Source organism: Antedon mediterranea, chromosome 4 (genome assembly GCF_964355755.1).
Source record: "Antedon mediterranea chromosome 4, ecAntMedi1.1, whole genome shotgun sequence".
Taxonomy (NCBI): domain Eukaryota; kingdom Metazoa; phylum Echinodermata; class Crinoidea; order Comatulida; family Antedonidae; genus Antedon; species Antedon mediterranea.
The window spans coordinates 13,771,590-13,777,803 of NC_092673.1; the positions used below are offsets into that span (position 1 = coordinate 13,771,590).

The window sequence follows — 6,214 nt, forward strand, 5'->3', positions numbered from 1 at the left end:
CATTTGCGTGTTTCAAAAAATTACTGCGCAAAAACACGTTTTTGCGCACGCAATCCTTAAAAAGCGTAAACAAAAAAAGTTGATGTATACATCACATTCTACACACAATCCTTAGTACATTCTCCGATTTTGAGTCCAGTCCGACTTAAAATAACGGTATACGAGCAGGTTAAAAATGACAAAATGCGCAAATTAATTGAATCAAAGTGCTGAAAATGGTGAAAAATAAGGCCTTTTTGAAATGAATATAACTCTTCAGAATGGAAGATGACACCTAATTTTTTTAACTTAATATGGAAGCCAATAAGTTGTAGATATAAATGTATATACACATTAGACGTACAAAATGGTATGACGTCATCAAATGGCCACTTCAATTTAAATATTAGTAATTTTTATCTTTTTGTGTGGGTTATCACATTCAATAGAGCGCATCTCCGTTATTTGAGCCAAATTTTCGCACAAATTTTAGTATGTGCTTGCTCAATTAATTATCTTTCTTATGAGTTGTCAACATTTTTATTTTGATGACGTCATCACGCGTAAAATCTTGAATAAACTAGGTCGTGTAATTTCAGCTACACCATACATTTGAATATCTTATAGCTCTTCAGAATTAAAGGTAACCTTGAAGATTATAACTTATTATGAAAGCTGATGAAATGTAGATATGAATTAATATAAAAATTAAGCCTATCGGGTGTTGTGATGTTATCATATGGCCAGTTGAAGTTAAAAAGTAGTTTTTTCATCTCTTTCGTCAAAGTTATGCAAATTTCAAAGAGCGCGCATTGCGGTTCTACGTGCAAGATTCTCTTCCAATTCTTATATTTATTTGCTCAATTCATTATCTTTCGAAATTGTCATCTTTGAGTTTATTTTGATAATTCCATTATACCAAAAAATTAGAACATGATGTGTGTCCCGTAATTTCGCCTATGCTACACTGTATATAGATACAGTAAATAGGCCTACTGTATAATATTTTATATACAGTATAAACTCATTACATATAAACTTCACATTATTAATAAACATACTAACGTACACATTGTTGCATGCGCATCACGATACGTATTTACGTAATGTAAATAATTCGGATTTGTTTACTGTAATTGGCTAAATAATGAGCACCTTATAAATGTACTACCGAGAGTAGTACGTAAATGGAAAGCTAATGACGCCCCCATCGTCGTCGTCCTTTGCAAACAAAAAGGGAGGTTGAGAATTGAAAGAAATCATCAATCGAGCATTTTTAACCTAGGCATAGCCTCGCCTATGCCTCGTTGGTGTTTGCCTAACGCTTTAAATAACAGTTGAATATTTGTTAACAAAAAACATCGTTCATTCCAAGTGGGTTAGTCATTTTGTGGTAAGTTCAAGAATAGTCGGTTATACTAATAATCATTGTAGGCCTAAATTAACCGTATATGTTTTATTTTAACTCGGTGTCTTTAACACGTGAGTGAGTGACACCACCACCACCGTACCCAGCCAGACCAGGAGGAGTCGAGTCAAGTAGGCCTAGGCCTATTATGCGGCTTGTGCGGTTAGAAACCAAACATTAATTAAAGAATAATTAATAATTTTATGAATATTGTTAATTTTACTATTACTAGCTCGTCGTGTCGTTTTAGTCCCGTTTTCTGTGTTGTTAGTTAGCCTCAGCAGCCTAGCTAGCTAGGGCCTAACTAGGCTGGGCTAGGCCTACTACTTTACTATTTCTATTATAGCTAGGCCTAGTCTACTAGGCCCTACCTATATAATAAGCTATTTATTGGCCTAGGCTTACTGCACCCTAGGCCTAGACCACACTACACTGATCTATATTGATTGGCCTACGCCACACTGATCTGTATTGATTGGCCTAACTACTAGGCCTAGCTAGTAGGCCCTATATGTTAGGGACGGTAGTGAAATATTCTTCTGACCTAGGCCTAGCTAGGTAACACATTGCTCATTTATTTCAGTTGTGTACAGCAGCCTAACTATTCATGACTGATCTCTATTTATTAAATTATATTAAAATAATAATTAATCTAATGTAATAGGGACTGCGTTTTAGGTCAATTGATATATAAGAGATGTGTCATTCTATTCTATTTACCCAACAATTACACTCCTCTATCCTATATATAGTCGTTAATTTCCATGGTAACTGGTCTAAGGTCACAAGGTACATGTAGACATTTTTTAATGTCAATAAACAGTATACTACTGTAAAAGCATACAGTAGAGTTAAATTATAGGACAATACAGTAGCAATAAAATGAGGATGTGCTTGTTTTTTTTAAGTAAAAATATTTCAACAATACAGCATTAACAGAAAGTTTTTAAGATGATTTTATCTTTACACATAAAAATCACTATAGCATAATTATTGATCTTTATTTTTCTATAGAAGTTTTACTAGTCTGCAACATATAACCAAGCACGTGTTGCTCCAGTCTTCAATTATTTTCGCAAACAGATGTAAGTATTTGAAATAACCTTCAACTTATATACACCCCCTCTATACAGTACTAAGCCTATCCATGTGTGTGACCTTAAATTATGTTGACAAAATGTAGGGGTTTTTTTTGCCTTACTATTGTAGTACAGTATGTATTAAGAAATTTGGATCTTCTTAATGCTCATAACACACTGCTAAATTACACCCTTCTATATCCTATTACATCTAATGCGATTAATTTCCATGGTAACTAGTCTAAGGTTAACTGTTAGGAATGTCTTAATGTCATAAAATAAAATCATTCAAGAAACTGTATTCTAAGCATACAATAACATTAAAGTATACTGTAGGGTAAAATGTATTGGCTATGTATAAGACTATAAGAGAACAATCTTTAGACTTCCTTGTGAAATACCATTGTTAGTATAAAGAATACAATCATCTCTAAAATAAATAAAAAAGAATAAAATAATAATACTTTTTTTAAGCTCCAATATTCAAACTATAAACAGCATAAAAAAATAACGATGCTTCTAAAAGATAATTTTTTTCAGATCAAAAGCCCGGGGGGTCACTCCTAAATATTTCCATACGGGGAGGTGCCGCATTTACGGGTATATTTTCGAGGGCCTGGTAGCACAAGTGTGGGAAATGACAGGGTGAAATTAGTAGTTTAAGTCCCTGACCCGCCCACCCGTGTAAAAATGTCACAATTTATCGCCAAATTTTGCAGGGATTTTAGCATACTGGATGCTATAAGCCTGGCTATATAAGCTCATCGAGGGGCCCATCGCTAAATACCTTTAAATAGATTTTCCCCGAGAGTTTTCGCATCAGCAGAACACGAAACATAGCCGGCCTAGGACAAAATCATTCAACTGTGACCACTCTTGATCATATCGGTCATGCACCACGGGCGATAAACTTTTCAAAATTTGTCATGAACAATGGTCTCTTTGGGCATGCGCAGATCATGCCGGGAACCAGTACAAATATTGCGCCCTCTCTGGCGTGGCCTTGTTTCTGCCGTCTTTCTAGAGCACACTGTATTTTGGTAAATGATAGTTCAAATCCGTAGTATTTTTCAGTAAAACAGGTAGCGCAAGTGCCTCATGTCTTGAAGTGGCTGCGGCACCCTCCCATTCGGTTTATATACAAGTGATCCCCCGGGATTAAAAGCAAATTGCTAGCATAAGAAAGACCCTTTTTTTATATACTGTAGGTTCTTTCATGTATTCATGATCTCATGACATTAATATCATCCTTCAAGTTGTGCATTACAGTTACACTATATTTTTGTGTATAGTATTTTTTAATCAATCTTTTAGTGAACATCTGGGATAATCTTAAAAAGATCATAGATCTGAATGTATGTTTGTTAAAAACATCATTAACAAATTTGGTATTGTTAATGCTCACATACCAACACACCTCTCTATTTAACCAACAATTACATTCCTTCATCCTATTAGTACTGTACATATATAGTCGTTAATTTCCATGGTAACTGGTCTAAGGTCATGAGGTACATGTAGAAATGTTTTAATGTCAAGAAACTGTATACTACTGTATAAGCATACAGTAAAGTTAAATTATAGGACTATATATTGTTGAAATAGTACAACCATCTTATATAATATAATAGCAATAAAATGGGGATGTACTTGTTTTTTTAAATAGAAATATTTCAACAATATACAGCATTAAAAGAAAGTTTTTAAGATGATTTTATCTTTACACATAAAAATCACTATAGCATATAATTATTGATGTTTATTTTTCTATACAAGGCTGCAACATAATAACCAAGCAGGTGTTGCTGCAGTCTTCAATTATTTTCAAAAACGGATGTCAGTATCTGAAAGAACCTTCAACTTATATACACCCACTCTATACTAAGCCTATCCATCATCCTCCAATCATTGGAGAAATGGTTGTGCATGACATTGCATTGTTATAAAATTATAAATGACGATTTTAAAAAGCCACTACACATTCAACTTAGAAATCATAAAGTCTGTTAAAACATATTCTAATAAATATTTTAACAGCAGTCTGAAATAGCAGTCTTAAATTTAAATCCCGGCTTTATAACGCCAACTAATAATCATACAATAAAGCCTGTTGCCACAAAAACTAATGTAATCCTACATAAGCTGCCCTGTAGTGTATATGATCCAACATATTGTAATTGTCTTGACAGCAGTCTTAGAATTAAGTTTTTTTTTTTTTATAGAGAAATCTATTGTTAACGTCAGTTACTGCAACAACAAAATAGAACAAATCACATGTTTTTATATCCTTCAGTTATCTTCTGGTAAGTATCTTAAAATAATCTTAAAAACTGTTAAAAATATGTCGTATAAACAATATTACTGACTTCCACAATTTAAACAATAACCAATGTCAAGATCTCTTAAACGATAAGTGACCATTGCAAATCCTTCTACAGATTAACACGTTCACTGCCACGGCGTATTTATACGTCAAAAATTTCGTGTCGCTACTTGCCAAGACGTAATACTACGTACGTCAAAATCGTAGCACTTTTGTATTGTATGTAGAATCGCTGGCAGTGGTGATTGGAACAGGAATTATCGCATGGCAGTTTATGAATGATGTACGTAAACGATAATCTAAAAATATTTTGAATGACATCATGATAGTCTGTGACCAGATGTTACACTTTCAAACTGTAATTTAATATGTAAACGGGACTTGGCACTGGGACAGAAATTACGGAAAATGCCTTGGCAGTCAATGTGTTAAGAAATATATGACGTTGTTTTGTTGAAAGGGAAAATTATGTGTTTATCCCCAAGTTACTACAAAAGCTTAAAATTAGTTCTAGAATGATTTTTATAATTTCTTCATTCATAAGCCTATCTATATCATCATCATTGTCATTTCCAAAGTCAATTATTGTGCATGATGATGATTCAGCCAAGACCCTATTGGAATCTTGATATTCATTACTACATGACATAGGTTGTATTATCTTATGTTCTATCTCTTATTATGTTAGTGTAAATGTAAATTTATATTGTCTTCTCTTTTCAGATTGTTAAAGTGTCAGAAGATATTTTGTATAAAAGTCTGTTTGTTTACAACTCAACGACAATAGCCACTAGACTTTAACTAGTTGGTGAGTCAAATAGGAGTTGTGACGGCAGCAGATTCGAAAAAGTCTGTTTATGAACAACTCACGACAAAATATTAGCAAATAAAAACTTGCGCGTCTCAGGGTCATGCACGTGAAATCGCGCGTAAAGATTTTAAAGAGCTCAAAATTAAGTTTTGATCAATTTAGAGCATGAATTAGGCCATTTGCGTGTTTCAAAAAATTACTGCGCAAAAACACGTTTTTGCGTACGCGATTTTTAGAAGGCGTAAAAAATAAAATTTGATGTATAAATCGCATTCTACTCACAATTCTTAGTACATTCACCGATCTTGAGTCCAGTCCGACTTAAAATAACGGTATACGAGCACGTTAAAAATGACAAAATGCGCACAGTAATTTCACAAAAGTTCTGAAAATGGTGAAAAATATGTCTTTTTTAAAATGTAAATAACTCTTCAGAATGCACGATGACCCCGAAGTTTTTTAACTTATTCGGGAAGCCATTGAGTTGTAGATATACATGTATATACACATTAGACGTACAAAATGGTATTCCGTCATCAAATGGCCACTTGAATTTAAAAATTAGGATTTTTTTCCGTTTTGTGTAGGTTATCACATTCAATAAAGCGCATATC

General features: G+C 33.4%; 1 long non-coding RNA gene across 1 annotated transcript; it reads left to right on the plus strand.

Moving 5' to 3' along the window:
- The first annotated feature begins 416 nt into the window (after positions 1–416).
- LOC140048019 (uncharacterized) lies at positions 417–5,656 on the plus strand. The gene is made up of 4 exons (XR_011845030.1): positions 417–1,372; positions 2,402–2,472; positions 4,689–4,769; positions 5,513–5,656. It is a non-coding gene; the product is annotated as an uncharacterized lncRNA (long non-coding RNA).
- The last annotated feature ends 558 nt before the right edge of the window (positions 5,657–6,214 follow it).